This window comes from Ovis aries, chromosome 10, assembly GCF_016772045.2.
Source record: "Ovis aries strain OAR_USU_Benz2616 breed Rambouillet chromosome 10, ARS-UI_Ramb_v3.0, whole genome shotgun sequence".
NCBI lineage: Eukaryota > Metazoa > Chordata > Mammalia > Artiodactyla > Bovidae > Ovis > Ovis aries.
Window position 1 is genome coordinate 16635678 of NC_056063.1, and position 19243 is coordinate 16654920.

The 19243-nt window shown below is 43.3% G+C and overlaps 1 protein-coding gene and 1 long non-coding RNA gene across 7 annotated transcripts in view; one reads left to right on the forward strand and one right to left on the reverse strand.

Annotated features, from left to right (window-relative positions):
* LCP1 (lymphocyte cytosolic protein 1) overlaps window positions 1–19243 on the reverse strand; it is a 93903-nt gene that overhangs the window by 54360 nt on the left and 20300 nt on the right. For 2 of the 5 annotated variants that reach the window (XM_012184417.4, XM_060394318.1), the window contains exon 1: window positions 5784–5846. The exons of the other annotated variants lie outside the window; for them this stretch is intronic. The gene's annotated coding sequence lies outside the window, so the exon portion shown is untranslated. Of the gene's footprint in view, window positions 1–5783; window positions 5847–19243 lie in introns of those variants that run through there. 5 annotated transcript variants of the gene reach the window in all.
* On the forward strand, window positions 2373–16595 carry LOC132657283 (uncharacterized). Of its 2 annotated transcripts, XR_009595182.1 has the most exons (4): window positions 2373–2601; window positions 2866–3081; window positions 6909–7084; window positions 9745–16595. It is a non-coding gene; the product is annotated as an uncharacterized LOC132657283 (long non-coding RNA). The 2 variants fall into 2 exon arrangements; XR_009595181.1 differs by lacking the exon at window positions 2373–2601 and having other exon boundaries at window positions 2609–3081; window positions 6025–7084.

Consider the following 19243-nt stretch of genomic DNA (forward strand, 5'->3'; position numbering starts at 1 on the left):
GCTTTCTTTGCAGCTTCCTCAATTTAACATCTTAGCTTTTCCTTCCGCCAGAAAAAACCGACCACACTGGAGAAACAAGCCTCCTTATAACTTAAAGTGGGGCTGAGACAGGCGTGGCTCTGAAGTTGAGCAAAACTCATTTTAACTCAGTAAGTGGGTCACTTTTCACCTCTATTCTTCAGCTCACAATTAAAACAATCTTTCATTCTTTTGCAGTTTTAGGACACCTATATTTGGCCATTACTATATAATTATAGATATGTGTGCTTGGTATATCTATAATTATATAGTTATAGCCAAATATAGGTGTCCTAACACTGTGAAAGATTGTGTGCTTAGGTATAAATACAAACTTGTTTAATTTATTCATGTCTATCAATCACAATAGTTAGAAAATGGGAATGCCACTTGGCTAAAGTATTCTAACCTTCTAGGACTGAGAACTTTTCAAAGCTTAGGGGTAGAGATTTTTGTGACCTAGGCTCTGGTCTATAAGTTGGTAAAAACAAAACAGTCAAGAGCAAAGAGGGACTGAGTAAATACTGATGATGTTGACAAAGAACAGTCTTTTAAAAAAACAATAATACAGATGCATTTACCTGGGATACATTATTATTACTTGAGTGCAACTCAAGGGTCTAGGCACAGATAACCATCATGGTCTGCTGCCTGTTTATTCCAGGAGGTTTTCCCTGGAATTTAGCAGTTAATACAAAATTGACTCAACTGTAGAAGAGTGAGTAATATCACATATTTGAAGCATTAACCTGCTTTCATACATGAAGCTAACACCAGTACCTACCTCACAGGATTGCTGGGATGACTAAATGTATTAATATGGTCAAAACACTTAGAAAAACAATTCAAAACAGTGCTACAGAAGGCTAAGCTGTTACTATAAGGGTAATGAACTGAAATTCTTTGCTCCCTCTCTGCTATTGGTAGTATCTTATAAGACGGAGTGATTATGAAATTACTGGGAAGAGTGATGTAATGACTGAAATTGACAAAACAAGGGGAAGCGCATAAGGAAGTTGAATCAGGAGGGGACTGAGGAAAGCAAGGGGGGATGGTCATCTGGGGAACTCAGCGTTCACAGCAACTGGAGGGAGATGCCCCTAGATGATGAATATCTGATCAAGTGGGAACTTCTTGGAACTTCAAAATGAGAACAACGAGAAACACGAAATCTTTTGATTTAAGAAGTGCGTTGCCATCTGGCAAAACAGGGAAACTTGAAACTCTTGGAAACTGCGGACACTGATGAGTTTTATATTTTGGTGGACTCATTCTAATTTTTAATTCTTCAGGATTCAATAGGTAGATGGAATAGAATCATTGGATGGTATCTGTGAGTTGGACAGCTAGCAAACAAACAAAAAAATCCTAAGAAGGCAATTAGATAAATCTGAATGTCACTTTGGCAGCCTGGGTGGGAGGGGAGTTTGGGGGAAAATGGATATATGTATGTGTAGGGCTGAGTCCCTTTGCTGTCCACCTGAAACTGTGACAGCATTGTTAACTGGCTATATACTCCAATATAAAATAAAAAGGTTTTTTCTTAAGGAGCCGAATTCAAAACCAAGGAAGGATAAGACATGATTTTTCTGTGAAAATACAATAAATAAATAATGTCATTTTGCTATAAAACCTATTAGTCATAAAGTCATTAGACTTTATAATCTTCAGACTTTTGACTCTTCATAAATATGAGACTCTTCATAATCTTATGAGAAATTTTCTTAGTTTTATTTTACCAAACTTGATTTTTAAAAATATTCATTTGCCATCTCTCCTGTATATACAGAGAGGCCTTTGCTCTTTTCATAACATGGAGAAGTTGACAAGGGAATTTTCTGAGAAGAGTGCAAAGTGAATAAGGAAAAATCAATGATAACTGTTCCTGTGTTCTTGATCATCACATTTGCTTACGACTAGGTACATAATTTTGGCATGGGTAGCTAAGTTAATGTATCTAAAACATTTAAAGCTCAGTTGATGTATTTAAACTAAAATAATGAGATTGATTTTGCCTGTTGGCTACAGCCATCGGACAGTTTCTTCAATTCCTTGAAGTCAATGTCCATTTAGTGCTCTAAAATGAAAAATAGTGCTTTGACAAAAAGGAAGCGTGTTAGAATGTAAAATACTATACTGTTGCTATATCTTCTTGCATAGCAGTCACTGCGGGAACTCAGTAAATATTAAATTAACAAGCGAGACGTAAAAAAAGACTTCCATGCATTTCTAAGGAACTGAGAAAAACTGAATAAAGATCATGAGCACCTCCTACCCGCCAGGAGACACAGAGCAGGAGCTCAGACTGTCGGCAAATGAAGGGCTTGAAAAGCAGTATGATTACTGCCCTACTTAAAGCATTACGCAAACAAACGCAGAAGAAACAACGGAGGCAAGGAAGGTTGGGGGCAGGAACCAGTAGGAAAAACCTGCAAAAGGACATGTTTCTTGAAATAAGCCTTAAAGAACGAACAGAGGTTTTTACATAAAGATGAAAGCGCTTGGAAAACAGCTGTAGTGAAAAGAAGTGAAAAGAGCATGGAACTTTCTGGCGGCTTGTGGTCTTGCGCACCTAGAATGTGGGTGAGTGTCAGGGGAGTAAGAAGATGGTGGGCAGCAGCTAGAGCAGAAGGAAGTGACAAAGAAATGAGGTTGGGGAAGTGGTTGAGGCAGGTCGGTGGAGGCACACTTGAGTAAAATTACACATTCATTAAAAGAGAACCCTTCTTCATTCTATTATTATATGAAACCCACAGTGCTATCTCTTCCTTATGAAAATCTTTCTGGGTTTACGGCAATTTTTTTTCTTTTCTTTTTTCTCTCTCTCTTCAAATCATGAATGCCAAGATCTCTTCAGTCAGCTTCAGAACTAAAAACCTATCGCGATCTGCATCTGGGGAAAAGATGCTGGTGTGGAAGAGAGGTCCTGGGATACACAGACGCTTCCAGAGAGGCAGGATGGAGCCTGAGATCCTGGCTTCTCACAGCCCCTCCCCGCCTCCAACTGCCCAGGGACCTTGGACCACTTCCTGCAATAACGAAGCCCACTCCTCATCTCTAAAGGTAGTTGGGTGTGGGCGGGGAGAAGTAAATGAGGTCACGCATAAAGAGTGGCCTACACAGTGTACTTATCAACAGCAAGTGTTATTACTACTTTCTTTGTCCTCTCTAATTTAAATAGATATATTTGAATGAGAACGTTACTTGTTGGTCTCCCATTCCCCAAAGGGTTCAGCAAAAGAATTAGCTTGTTGTTCAGTCGCTGAATCATGTTCTACCCTTTTGTGACCCCGTGGACCACAGCCCACCAGACTCCTCTGTCCGTGGGATTCTGGACAGAGCACTGGAGTGGGGTTACCATTTCCTCCTCCAGGGGTTCTTCCCGACCCACAGATCGAACCTACGTCTCCTGCATCGGCAGGCAGGTTCTTTCCCACTGAGCCACCTGGGAATCAGAAATGGCGTTAAAATACTGAAATTGTTTCCCAAATTACAGATTGTTTCAAGGCATAATCTATGAAGGAGACAAAATTTAAAATGTGACAAGAGAAAACACCTTTGGGACAGCTAATAAAATGTCCCACCTCAGCAGTGTTGTTCAAAGGGCAAGATCCAGAACAGTCTTCCCTGATTTTACTGGGGGTAAACAAGAATGAAGAGGAACGGTATTTTATAACGTATCAGATTGGTGCTTTAACAATCTAAACTTGATTCCATTTTCATTTCCTCCCAAGGTAAAGACAATTTTACTGGCATAATTTTGCATCCTAATTCATTTTTTCACATCAATATTTTTACTTAAAACATGACACAGTATATTTTCAATCTGTTCTTTTGGGGGGTTCAATCCTTCTCCGTCAATTCCACATTTTCGCTAGCTTAAAACTATTCAAGTGAGATGTGTCAAACAATATTGATGACCACACTTCACAACTTCAGAAATTCACGTTTACAGGTAAGTCGTTGATCCCATTCAGATTTGTCTGTGCAAAGATGTTCTTCAAACCATTTTATTTACTAGAAGCCAATTATGATAAATTCATGCAAATTCAAAATCAAGATGTGTGTGGATAAACCACCTTTATTTTAATGATAGGTTTTTAAGTTGTCCTGAGGAGGTAATTTTAGAAAACAAGCTGCTATAGTTAATCGGGCTTCCCAGGTGGCTCTAGCAGTAAAGAACCCACATGCCAGCGCAGGAGACACAGCAGACATGGGTGCGATCCCTGGGTTGGGAAGATTCCCTGGAGGAAGGCATGGCAACCCACTTCAGCATTCTTACCTGGAGAATGCTATGGACAGAGGAGCCTAGTGAGCTACAGTGCACAGAGTTGCAAAGAGTCGGACACAACTGAAGCAACTTAGCACATAATTAAGAAAAATCAGGTTTTGATAAGTATGCTGATAAATGAATCCTTTGCAATCTAAATGGCTTTTATGTTTATCATCTGTCAACAGTTCTTAACATTATTGAATCATGATAATTAATCAAGGCTGATGGTACAAGTTTCAAAGACTGAGTTTCAACAAAGTTTCTGGAATAAATATCCCATAGCAACTTTATAAGAATTTCTATTGCAGACAGAAGCCCTTCCTCCATAACTTAACGGTCATTTGTATGGTTATGAGGACATCAAGTAGTTCAGACAATTCTACAAAGCAGTACAATTAAGCAACACAAATTGCTTTTATTTTTAGAGAATAAATGGAGAAGAGACAGCCTCTAGTTCCATGTGGCTACTAAGCACACCCATTAAAAACCGTTGGCGCCCCAAATCACTCAAACCACCAGTGTCACACTCGGTAACACAGGACTCAAGAAGTTAATATATCCACTAAAGTACCGTAAAGAAGCTTTTTCCTTTTTAGAAAAACATAACCACAGGAGCTAAAATTAAACTATCCCCATCAGACCAATGAGCAGTAATGACCATCTGAATGATCAATATCCACTTTCCTGAGAACATTTGAAAGTAGATAAAATCACAGTAAACAGCCTCCCTGAAATAAAGCAACAGAAATAAATCAGAACATGGTTTGGTTTTCAAACAAACAAACAAACAAAAAAATGTGTTATATGGTATAGCATAGGGAATTCTGCTCCATGTCAGAACATGGTTTGGTTTTAAAACTGAAAAAAAAAAAAATCATGTGTTATATGGTATAGCATAGGGAATTCTGCTCCGTGTTATGCGGCAGCCTGAATGGGAGGGAGGTTTGGGGGAGAATGGGTACATGTAAATGTAAGCCTGAGTCCCTTCCCTGTTCACTGGAAACTATCACAACAGTGTTAACTGGCTACACCCCAATACCAAGTATGAGCAAGCACCGGGACATGAGTGTGAGCAAAGCTCTGGGAGATGGTGAAGGCCAGGGAGGCCGGGCGTGCTGCAGTCCATGGGGTCGCACGCAGACTGATCGCAGGACTGCTTGACTGAACGGCAACAACACAAAACGAAAGGGGGGGAAAAAAACATAGCTTTTTGGGAGGAGCGATAACTATGGGTAGCTGGAGAAGTCACCTCCCAGAGCAAGATCGGAGGGGACGGGAGGGTCCCCGGCTGGGCGACCACACGGGGTAGCTGCAGCTTTGCTGAGCAGTTCAACCGGGGCGGGGGCAGAGCTCACGGGGGACAAGGGTGACAGGTGCTCGGATCTCTAGTCCCCTGAAAGCAGAGTCCACAGTCCACAAAACCAGAACCGCCCAACAAGCAGAACATCGTAAGCACTCAGGAACGGCAAAAAAAGAGAGAGAGAAAATTTACCTGGTAGCCAAACTGTTCTCAGTGGTGCTGGCGTGTAACCAGAAAACCCCTTCTTTCTGATCTGGAGAACAACTTTGTTAACCCCGGGTGTGTGGTCACAAGGCAGGAAGTGACTAGAGTAACAAATCATCAGCCAGGAAAGAAATAGATTTTGTCTTTATAAGGACATTTTACTTAACATGTTCTTTTTTTTTTTTTTTTCCCCTCTCATGTCCCCTCCCCCGCAAAAATCACCTGACAGGTCACACTGAAATTCAGAAGCCTCTTACCACTTCCTCTTTATAAGCATTTTTCTCTCTCCTTCCCTTTCTTTCTCCTCTAGCTGGCTTGCAGACGCTGGGCTACTGAAACCTGCTTGATTTCAGATAACTACCTTGACTTTTTCACTCTGACCCTAATTGAGAATGCAGTGCTCTGATGCTTACCTTCTGACAGCAGAGATAAACAAATTATTCATTTTTAATGAAAGAGCCAAAGGAAGAGGTGGTGGTGTCCCCAAAACCAGCTAAAAGGGATTTCCTTGGGAAAGCTCCGCCCCAGGAGAAACCAAACCCCTCTTAAGAGTCCTGAACAATGATCTCATTGGTGCAAACAAAACAAAAAGATCTCTTTAAGGGGAAGGGCTCAAAAAGAAAGATATATTATTTACTCATTCTTTTATTTATAGAACACCTATGTACTAGGGATCTCTTTAACCCAGTTAAAGATTTCAATTATTTAGACGTTTCCTACCAAGAGCACCTGCAGCAGTGACCAGGTTCAGTGGGCTGGCTAAATTCCTTCTAGGTGTCCCAAGTAGCTCAGCAGTAAAGAATCCACCTGTCAATGCAGGATGATGGAAGAGATGCAGGTTTGATCCTTGAGTCGGGGAAGATCCCCTGGAGGAGGAAATGGCAACCCGATCCAGTATTCTTGCCTGGAAAATCCCATGGACGGAGGAGCCTGGCGGGGCTACAGTCCATGGGGTCACAAAAATTCCAACATGACTGAGCACACAAATCCATCCTACGGATCAGGTTTATTTTCTGAATACACATTTTGTAAAATTAGCAAAAGAATAGAAAAACTCAACTCTATGCCAAAACCCTGACCGCCTGTCCTGAGGGCTAATTCTTATCTTCAAAGGGAAGTGCTCAATGCTCAAGAAGCCTAAACACTGGTTGTGAAGGTTGTATGCATCCTGAGTCATGTATGACAGAACATTACTCATAGCCTGTCTCCATGCTGCCTCGAGCCTGTGTAGCTCCAGCGACCAGCCTGCTATGGAGGAATGAGAATCTGAGGCTCTGCTCCGGCTGACAGTGAGTTGAAGATGTCTTGATCATTCAATAAGTTTCTGTATTTGTTGAGGGCTCTGGTTGGGGCAGGGCAGGGGAAGGGGGTGCTGCCCTTATACTTCTTTTGCTTCTTTGATTTCGAAAGTTCTTACTTCTGACCTCAAATGTCAGATCAAGCCCTTCTGGTATCTGCATCTACTTCATCTGCCAGGGGTGTGACAATGTCTTGGTCAGGACCCTACAGGGGCCATCTCTGGGGAGACGGTAGGCAGAAGAACAGGAAGAGATGGTGGAGATTCAGCCCGTTCTAGGGTAGTTCACCTCACAGAGAACCATCAACTCTCTTGTGACTCCCCAGGGAAGACTGAGGGGGTGAACTGGACCTCATTTTCTCCATTGCATCCTTACTTCCAAGTAATACAGTGCAGGGGCTGGGGGTTCAAGAGGCACCTAAATTCGTTCAGGACCCCAGAGACACATCCATGTATCACTGTGACAGGACTGATCGCCCTACAAAGCAGCCAAATGCTGGTGGTTTCCACTGTGGTGGGTCAGTCATCGGTCATCCGTGCAGCAGCACAGATAATGTGGCGATCCCGAAGGATGAAAATACGTGAGATCACTGTGGACCTCCCCAGTCTGCACCCCTTGTGGTTTCAGGATGGAATGGAGGGGTGATAGTAACGTTTCATAAAGAAGAACAGCGACTCATCCCGTTTACCAGGGAGGAGAGCAGCCCTCTGCTCTCCTGTGTCTTCTGGAGCCTGATCATCAGAACTCCCAGGGATCTAAAGGAAGAGCAACATACGCGGGGGCGGGGCTGCAGTGGGTGCGTGAGTGCTGTCTGGCAGCACTGGTGATCCAGAAATGAGTAAGACACGACTGCAGCTCTCAAGGAGCACACAGTCTAGAGGAGAAAAACATGTAAGTCAGTAAATGCCATCGATGAAAGAGGCGAAAAGGCAGTGGAACACTGAGGCAGAGCCAGATGTCAGCAGAGATGATGTTGGAAGAGGGCAAAATGTGTGGTTATGCCTAGCAGCAATTCAGGTCAAACACACACACACACACACACACACACACACACACACACACAGACACACACCAGATTCCAGGCGATGTCTACATTCTAGGAGATGAAAGCCACTGAATTGTGCTGCCTGCAACCACCCACCTGCAGGAACCCTCCACGCGAGCACTGGCTCAGCCCTGGCCCCACCTCAGCCAACCACCACCGCCTCACCCACATCCTGGCCACTCCTTCAGTCGCAATCTCGCCATCTGCCTCCCAGCAGCACCAGGCTACCCAGTGGAGACAGGCAACTGTTTAGGTGTTAGACCAAAGCTGTTTTAGAGGAGTATTTTATCTCTGTCAGTGTTTAGAATTGCTTGTGCAGCATGCTAATGAACAGTCCCATCTGGGTTTTATTCTTCTTAGGGGCTTCCCTGATAGCTCAGTTGGTAAAGAATCCGCCTGCAATGCAGGAGACCCTGGTTCCATTCCTGGGTCAGGAAGATCCCCTGGAGAAGGAATAGGCAACCCACTCCAGTATTCTGGGCTTCCCTTGTGGCTTATCTGGTAAAGAATCCACCTGTAATGCGGGAGACGTAGGTTCGATCCCTGGGTTGGGAAAATCCCCTGGAGAAGGGAAAGGCTACCCATTCTGGTATTTTGGCCTGGAGAATTCAATGGACTGTATAGTCTATGGGGTCGAAAACAGCTGACACGACTGAGTGACTTTCACTTTCTATAGATCATGCCCCACCGATGCTGAGCGACTTTCATTTTCACTTTCTATAAATCATGCCCTGCTGATGGCCTGTGCTCAGAGAGGACCCCTCCCACCTCCTACCCCACCATCCGCACGCCTGTCCTGCCGCCTCCGCCACTCCCCTGGCCTGTGCTTTGCCTTCCCTCTACTCCTGCGGCCCTCCCTCCTGTATCCCACCCCCGTATGCTCACAGCCTCAGTCCCTAAAACATCAGCTGCTCTGCTCCAGCCACTGAACCATTGCTGTAGAAAGTCCCAGAAACAGAGTTGAAATGCTATAAATTCAAGCTGCTTGCCTTCGAATTACTTCTTAGACATACTTTTGTTCAATTTCATTCCTGCCTGACAGCAGGCATCCTCAAACTGGGGCTCACAGACTCCAAGGATTTTATGCATGATTTTGTATATATGGGCTTTTTTTCTGGCTTCATCATAGTATCAAAGAGATCATCACAGAACCCCAAAATTAGACCAAAGAGATTCTCATCTCTTGCCTCAATCTCTCATTCCACCCTCCTGCATCCTTTCCTGCCCCAAGATTCCTGCCTCTGTTGACTGAGATGATACCCAAGTTATTAGGTGTGAACTTTCTCCAGCCTCCTCAACTCTCACAAGACCCACCTTCTCCTTCTCTTTCATGCTTAGAGGGGGAGGTGTCATCTCTCTTTTCAAGGTCAATAGGTCTGCATCTTAATCTTGTATCTTCTGTTTAGATACATTGCTCCATCAATTATGTCGTGTTTTTCAAGCATCTTTAACTGCTTATGATTTCTCCATTTGCCCTTCACACACTGTGGGAATTGATCAAAGGGGACAACACCTCTACCTCACCCTACTGCCCCTCCCCTGCCCCTGATAGTTGATGCGCAGGGCATAAGAGTAATTAAGATGAACACAATCTCTGTTTTTGCAGAATGTCCACTGTAGTCAAGGATGCAGACCCGTGACGTCGCAGGGGTACTCAGAACCACGACGGAAGAAGAGCTGGGTGCCCGTGTGAATACACAGCACTCACCAGACTCAGGGTCTGGGAGGCATGCAGAATGAAGACTAGGAGTAAAGGTGCTGGGCCACTTCTCTGGTTGTCAAACCTCAGCTCTACTGCTGCATTGGAGAAGGAAATGGCAATCCACTCCAGTATTCTTGTCTTGAAAAATCCCATGGACAGAGAGAGGAACCTGGCTGGCTATAGCTCTTGGGGTCACAAAGAGCCGCACATGACTTAGCAACTGAGCGTGCACTGCTGTATTCGTTGTGTGACCTTGGGCAAATTATTTACTGCTTTTCATCTAGAAGGTGGGGATAAGAACAGTGTCTGTTTGGTACGTTGCTGTGAGGGTGACGTCAACTGATTCAGAGAACTTGGAAGAGCGTGCGGCACATAGGAAATACTATGTGAGTGTTATGCTATGTAAGTGTAGTCTTTCACTATTTAGACCAGGCTCTGGACTGGGATGCCCTAGTGGCTCAGATAGTAAAAAAAAAAAAATCTGCCTGCAAAGTGGGAGACCTGGGTTCATTCCCTAGGTCAGGAAGATCCCCTGGAGAAGGGAATGGCTACCCACTCCACTATTCTTGCCTGGGTAATTCCACGGACAGGGGAGCCTGGTGAGGGATGCAAAGAGTCGGAGATGACTCAATGACTAACACTTTTACTTTCTGGACTAGATAGTTCACATACATTATTTTTATTTATTTCTCACAAAAATCCTATGAATTAGGTATTATTTTTCATTTTCCTTCAATTTTTTAAAATTACAGTTTCCAAATCTACAGTACCTCTCCACTGTAGAATTCTACACTGACATCTTTGCTCTGAGATGACGCAGGACCTCCCACCCAGGCTGGTACAGCATGCTCTCCTCCTACCTGAGCTTGTTTCATGCAACTTGTTTGAGCTTTTGATTCTTAGCAGAAAAAACACAAACAGAGGTCTTGAATATGCTTCCATGATTCGACTTGGTCTCCTGTGCTTCGGAGTCCACTGACCATGAGAAAACCACGAGCATGCAGGCATGCTCAGTCATTTCAGTCGTGTCCGACTTTTTGCATCCCCGTGGACTGCAGCCCACCAGGCCCCTCTATCCATGGGATTCTCCAGGCAAGAATACTGGAGTGGGTTGCCACGCCCTCCTCCAGGGGATCTTCCTGATCCAGGATTCGAACCCCACGTCTCCTGCATTGCGGGTATTCTTCACCACTGAGCCACCAGGGAAGCTCTGAGAAAATCACATCTTTGTTCAACAGGAAGGAGGAGATGCTTGAAGTGAACCTGAACCCAGTGCACAGCCCAGGGCAATTCCAGGTGACCTGTGTTCCAAAGCAGAGTCGTCCCAGTTGACGCAGGAACCTAGGTTCCTTGATGTAAACAATTGAGATTTGGAAGTTGTTTACTAGGCACCCTTAACACAGAAATGGATCACTTCCTGAAATGGGAACTTTCCTGTAAGTCCAGTGTCTAAGACTGCACACTCCCAATGCAGGGCGCCTGAGTTCAATCCCTGGTCTGGAAACTAGAACCCACATGTTGCAACTAAAGATCCTGCAGGCGGCAATGAAGATCCCACCACCTGAGGCAACTAAGATCTGATGTAGCCAAGTAAACATTTAAATTAATAACTATTTTTAAAAAGAGATGACTTGGATTTCTTCCCCAACCGTTTAAAATTGTAGTCCTACTCTTGTCATTTTCAATCACCCTCATTCTGCTCTATAGCTTCTACAGATTTAATACCTTCTAAAATACAGCTTTTTAAATTAAGCGTATTGTCTCCTTCCAAATATAAGCTCAGTGGCACTAGCAGAAAAGAACATACCTGTCAATGCAGGAGACACGGGTTTGATCCCTGGGTCAGGAAGATCCCCTGGAGACAGGAATGGCAACCCACTCCAGTATTCTTGCCTGGAGAATGCCATGGACAGAGGAGCCTGGAGGGCTACATTCCAGAGGGTTAGAGACTTGGACATGACTAAAGCGAAGAAGAGATTCAGCGTGCATGCAGTTAGTTCAGTTCAGTCACTCAGTCGTGTCCGACTCTTTGCGAGCTGATGAACCACAGCACGCCATGCCTCCCTGTCCATCACCAACTCCCAGAGTTCACTCAAACCCATGTCCATTGTGTCAGTGATGCCGTCCAACCATCTCGTCCTCCATTGTGCCCTTCTCCTCCTGCCCTCAATCTTTCCCAGCATCACGGTCTTTACAAATGAGTCAGCTCTCCACATGAGGTGGCCAAAATATTGGAGTTTCAGCTTCAACATCAGTCCCTCCAATGAACACTTGGGACTGATCTCCTTTAGGATGGACTTGTTGGATCTCCTTGCAGTCCAAGGGACTCTCAAGAGTCTTCTCCAGCACCACAGTTCAAAAGCATCAATTCTTTGGCACTCAGCTTTCTTCACAGTCCAACTCTCACATCCATACATGACCACTCGAAAACCATAGCCTTGACTAGATGGACCTTTGTTGGCAAAGTAATGTCTCTGCTTTTGAATATGCTGTCTAGATGGGTCATAACTTTCCTTCCAAGGAGCAAGCATCTTTTAATTTCATGGCTGCAATCACCATCTGCAGTGATTTTGGAGCCCAGAAAAATAAAGTCAGCCACTGTTTCCACTGTTTCCCCATCTATTTGCCATGAAGTGATGGGACCAGATGCCATGATCTTAGTTTTCTGAATGTTGAGCTTTAAGCCAACTTTTTTACTTTCATCAAGAGGCTCTTTAGTTCTTCTTCACTTTCTGCCATAAGGGTGGTGTCATCTGCATATCTGAGGTTATTGATATTTCTCCTGGCAATCGATTCCAGCTTGTGTTTCTTCCAGCCCAGTGTTTCTCATGATGTACTCTGCATAGAAGTTAAATAAGCAGGGTGACAATATACAGCCTTGACGTACTCATTTTCCTATTTGGAACCAGTCTGTTGTTCCATGTCCAGTTCTAAATGTTGCTTCCTGACCTGCATACAGGTTTCTCAAGAGGCAGGTCAGGTAGTCTGGGATTCCCATCTCTTTCAGAATTTTCCACAGTTTATTGTGATCCACACAGTCAAAGGCTTTGGCATACTCAATAAAGCAGAAATAGATGGTTTTCTGGAACTCTCTTGCTTTTTCCATGATCCAGCAGATGTTGGCAATTTGGTCTCTGGTTCCTCTGCCTTTTCTAAAACCAGCTTGAACATCTGGAAGTTCAGGTTCACGTATTGCTGAAGCCTGGCTTGGAGAACTTTGAGCATTACTTTACTAGCGAGTGAGATGAGCGCAATTGTGTGGTAGTTTGAGCCTTCTTTGGCATTGCCTTTCTTTGGGATTGGAATGAAAACTGAACTTTTCTAGTCCTGTGGCCACTGCTGAGTTTTCCAAATTTGCTGACATATTGAGTGCATCATTTTCACAGCATCATCTTTTAGGATTTGAAATAGGTCAACAGGAATTCCATCACCTCCACTAGCTTTGTTCGTAGTGATGCTTCCTAAGGCCCACCTGACTTCACATTCCAGAATGTCCGGCTCTAGGTGAGTGTGAGTGAACACACCTTCGTGATTATCTGGGTGGTGAAGATCATTTTTGTACAGTTCTTCTGTGTATTCCTGTGACCTCTTCTTAATATTTTCTGCTTCCTTTAGGTCCATACCATTTCTGTCCTTTATTGTAATTAAGCTTACGTTAAAAGCTTAATTACAGGCAGGTCTTGACTGGCTCAGTTATGAAATGAGATGAAGTAGTGAATGAATGTTTACTGCACTTTTGCGTGACAGCAAAAATATGAAAGCAACAGGAGAGTGAATAAATTGAGGTTCAATATAGTGTCTAGCAGGGAAAATGAGTAAAGTAGAACTAGATTGCCAAAGCAAGAGAAAATCTTAAAAATATAAAGGTGGTGGAAAGCAAAATTGCAGAATAATACCAATATATTTCTATACATTTTAAAGAACTATTATAGTGTAGTTTTTGGGTGTCTCTGTATATGTGGGTGTTCATAATAAAAATACATCTAAGTAATGATAGATACCAGTTCAAGAACATAGGTACCTCTGGCAAGTTAGGGAGACGGTGGGAAGGCAGGCAGAAGAATCCCACTACGTCCACAGTAAAATGTTGAGACTTGGCAAAAGTAAGTGTTGAATACATGAGTGTTGATTAGGATACTCTCTTTCATCACATTTTAAATACTACTCATTTAAATTTAAAAATTACTTTCTTGATTAATAAGATCTTCATGTGGCTCAAAATGCAAAAGATGCAATAAATTATTTAGTAAAAATATTATTTTCCAGCTCTATCCTGATGCAACCCAATTCTTCTTTTTTAATAATGGCTCTTTCGAGATATGATTCACATACCAGAAGACTCATCTTTTAAAAGTGAAAGTCAGGGATTTTTACTATACTGATAGAGTTGGGCAACATCACACTATATGCTTCCAGAACATTTTCATCACCCCCAAAAGACACCTTGTACCATCAGCAGTTACTCCCCAGTCAACCCCACCTCCCAAACTGCCAGCTATTATTGTATTATGCGCACCAATAGATTTCTCTGTTCTGGACATATGAATGGAATCATACATGTGGTCTTTAGTGACTTGCTTCTTTTACCTAGCAGAATCCTTTTAAGGTTCATCCATATTTGCATGGGTACTTCATTCCTTCCTACAGGAGAATAATACCCTCTGTATGGATATGTTGTGCCAGTGTTCAGTCGTGTCTGACTCCTCGAAACCCCATGGGCTGTATGTAGCCCACCAGGCTCCTCTGTCCATGGAATTCTCCATGCAAGAATACTGTAGTGGGTAGCCATCCCTTCTCCTGGGGGATCTTCCCGACCCAGGGATTGAACCTGGGTCTCCTGCATTGCAGGTGGATTCTTTACCACCTGAGCTACCAGGGAAGCCCATAAGGAGATATCACATTTTATTTATTCATTCATTAACGGATAGACATTTGAATTTCTTCCACATGTTAGATATTATGAATAATATTGCAATGGACATTTATGTACATGTCTTTTATGTGGATATAAGGTTCAGTTTTTTAATAAAATAATACATGTGCATAGTTTTAGAAGTCAAATATTACCTCCTGGTTTATAATGAAACACTGGTCTCCTGACACACTTCTTCTCTACCTCTGACTCCCATTCCATCGAAACAATTATTTTCAACAGTTTGGCTATCTCTCTGCCACGTCATATTTCTTGATGCTTTGCTTATACTATGCCTTGCTTGTTCAGGTTCGATATATTTTTTTAACTTCTCACTTGGGAGGTGAAGATTTAACCCTCACACTGCATGTACGCATCAGCCCTCCCACCATTCTCTACAACAAGATCTTAAAGGCTATGACACCTTCAAACCAACCTGGTTTTCACAACGCCTATGTAAATATTCACAGCTGAGTTCCATAGAGCAAAACGTTTACACTTCTTTCCTGTATCTTTTCTTTTCCATCTGTTTGGCTTCTGTATGATTAATTCTGTACCAAACTCTCTCCAACAGAGCTAAAACACAATATGAAAAACCAAAAGATGGATCCAGTCCTCTTTTTGTTCCTCTTGGAGAGGTCCTTCCGAGAGTCTTCTGTTTTGCTGTCTGGTCCTGCTGTCCAGCTGCCATCTAGAAAGTTCCATGCACCATCATCCTGGGAATCCCCTTCTTCCTGTAGGTTGGATCTTCTGCTTCTGGACCACAGACCTTCCACTTTCTTGGTCTACTTCCTTGTCTGTCTTCATTAGCACATCCTTTAGTTAGACTCCCAAGGAAGACAGAAGCTTCTTGAGATGTTTTACAGCTGAAAACATACGCAGTCTACCTTTGTTCTTGAAGTCCACACAATCATTTTCTTTAAAAATTATGAAGAAACTGTTCCAGTGCTGGCTGTTGAGAGGTCTGCCAACCTATGGTCCTGGTTTAGGACCATACCCACCAGGACATGACCCTTGTATATCACTTTTTCTTTCTTTCTGGAAATATTTAAGGGTTTTACTATATGCCTGACATTGCAACAGTTTATGATATGTCTTAAAGGGGGTCCATTTCCATCCACTGTGCTAGGGATTCAGTGGTCTCTTAATCTGGAAATTCAAGTATTTCAGTTCTGGGAAGTTTTTCTCTCCCTCTTTCTCTCTTATTTTCTTTCCTTACTTTTTTGATATTCTTTTTCCTTGGGATTAGTTTTATTTGGGTGTTGAGCTTCCTGAATTGATCTTCTAATTTTCTGCCCCCTTGGTCTTTTCTGTTCTACAGTCAGGGAAGTTTTTTTAACCTTTTCTTCAAAACTTCTATTGAACATTTTATTTCTTTTATCATTTTTAAAAATAACCCAAAGCTCTTTCTTTGAATCTCCCTTTTTTAACAGCAAGGTAGGGGTCAGGATGGGGTGAGGAGTGTCTTGCTGATCCTTATATAAGCTTTCTACCAGCCCTCCTGTCTGACACCTCTTTCCTGCACCACTGCCTTCAAAGATACATGGCACCTCAGAGGCCTGAGCTTTGTGAGAGTCTACAGTAGGCTTTGAATTCCTTCGTGTTCTCTCTCATTACAAACTTGGGGTCCAACTTTGGCATGTGTGCTCAGGCACTTTCCACAATCCATCGATTTAATGCCTTCAACATCCTGCTGATGTTGCCTCATTTGATATTGGTCTCTCCTACTAGACTGGGAATCCCATGAGGCCAAGGACTGGGTTTGTCTTGTTAACTTCTAAACACTACACCTGGCATTTCAAAAGTATTTGTTGAATAAATAAAGTGAAGAAGGCTAAGCTGAGCTTTAAAGGATGAGATGGAAAGAAGAGGCAGAAATGTACTCTGACCACAAGGGGCTGGCACGTGCAGAAGATCGTAGGTGAACATCTAGAACGTGACAGAGCCGAGCGTTCTCGCAGTGATGAGTGCAAGGTAGGGACTTCCCTGGCGGTCTAGTGGCTAAGACTCTGCTCTCCCAATGCAGGGGGCCCAGATCCGATTCCTGGTCGGGGAACTAGATTCCACAGGCAGCAACTAAGAGTTCATATGGCACAACTAAATATCTCGCAACTAATATCTTGGTGCAGCCAAAAAAAAAAAAAAAAGAAATATATATAAAAATTTTTAAGTCATTTATATTTAAAAAAATGCAAGGCAGCTAGGGGTGGGGGTAGGGGAAGGTACAAAGAAAGAGGAAAGGCTGGACAGTGTAGCAGAGACCAGATGGTGGTGTGTCAAGATGGCAGCAAGGCTGGTTCCTCCTGAGGGCTGGGAGGGACCATCCGTTCCATGCCCATCTCCTAGCTTCTGCTGGCTGCTGGCAGCCTTTGGTTTCCTTGGTTTGCAGAGGCATCACCCACATGCCAGCTGTGTCTGAATTTCCCCTTTTTATGAGGAGACAGTCATACTGGATCAGGGCCCACTCCAATGACCTCATATTAACGTGATCATCTGCAAACAGCTTATTGCTAAATAAAGAGACATTCACGGGCACTGGGGATTAGGACTTCAATATCCTGTGTGTATGTGTTGGGCAGTGGCGGTTGGGGGGACACAATTCAGAAGGGTCTTAGAAAGTGTCACAATCAGACCTGTATTTCAGACAAATAACGGTACCTCCAATGAGAAGGAGATGGTGAGGGCTGGAGTCGGGGAAAGGAGGATAAAGATCAGACCATGGCAGATGGCTTGCTTCCACAGTATAAGGTGATGACAAGCGGTGGGTAGATTCAAGGGACATGTGTTCAGCAGAGAGGACAAGAAAGGACTGAGTGGACATATAGGATGAGAGAGTAAATAAGGGGTAGGAGGGATCAAGGATGCCCCCATTTCTGGCTGGGAACCTGGGTGTGCAGAATGATACCGTTCAACGAGACAGGAGGTGGCACAGTGATAAAGAATCTACAGACGAGGGTTCACGCTGAGTCAGGAAGGTCCCCTGGAGAAGGAAATGGCAACCCACTCCAGCAGTCTTACCTGGAGAATCCCATGGACAGAGGAGCCTGGCAGGCTACAGTTCACGGGACCGCAAAGAGTCGGACATGACTGAGTGCCTGAGCATGCATGTAGAAAACAATAAAAGAGAAAGTGGGAGGCACGCATTCAGAGAGAAAGCCAAGAGCCTTTCAACAATGCAAACCCTAAAGTAATCAAAATTTTAAAACAAACAAGAAAAATATTTGAGGATGGTAGACAGGAAAAGCAAAAGGACTGAAATTTAAGATTTGAGAGACAAATCCTGATTCCAGTGGACACTAGCAGATCTTGAGTCAGGCATTTCCGCTTGCCTGAGCTGAACTTATACTCACATTGGAGAAAAATACCACCTATACCATCGGGTCACTTCAAAAATTAAATCAGTTGACACACACTAACTGTGGTCCTTGTTAGTGCCAAATTTTACTTGAATCTGAATTCATAAATTGTTATTTATATGAAAACAACTAAATATTTCACTATATTGATTCAAATTCATTCACTCAATCAATCTTTAAAATTAAAATTCAACTGGAATTGATTTTGCATCTACTCTTGCTCTGTGCTGGGTACCATAACACATCTTATTGAATACTTTCAACAAACCCAAGTGGCGTTTACTTTATCTATTTATTTATTATTTTTTATTTGTCTGTGCCAAGTCTTAGCTGTGGCAAGCAGGATCGCTGTTGCCACTTGCCAGGATCTCTAGTTGGAGGCATGTGGGATCTAGTGCCCTGACCAGGGATTGAACTTGGGCCCCTGCATTGGGAGTGCAGAGTCTTAACCACTGGACCTCCTTACTCTATTCTAAAGTAAAGAAACTGAGGCCCAGATGAAAAGTTTTTGTGTTTTCTGTTTATCTGCACTGTAACATGAAAATATTTCTACTCAAGTTCTCCATTCTTTAAATAGAGGTATGAATCAGCCACTAATTCTCTACATTCCAGGCCAAAGGAAAGTTTCAGCATGGTGCTGCTGCTGTTGCTGCTAAGTCGCTTCAGTTGTGTCCAACTCTGTGCAACTCCATAGACGGCAGCCCACCAGGCTCCCCCATCCCTGGGATTCTCCAGGCAAGAACACTAGAGTGGGTTGCCATTGCCTTCTCCAATGCATGAAAGTGAAAAGTGAGGGTGAAGTCGTTCAGTCATGTCCGACTCTTCGCGACCCCATGGACTGCAGCCCACCAGGCTCCTCCGTCCATGGGATTTTCCAGGCAAGAGTACTGGAGTGGGGTGCCATCACCTCCGTCAGTGAATTCATACGACACAGTTTCCGGATTTCAATCACTCACTCATTAAGCAAGTGTTTATTGTGTACAACGATATGACAAGGAAGACACAAAACAAATCACCTAGGTAAAGAGAATCTTAGGAAAGTTGTGCGGTAGAAAGGAAAACCATGAAATAGATGATTTTAGATTAGTCTCCTGGCAGACAAAAGGAACAGATGGGAAGTGACTGGAAACAGGAA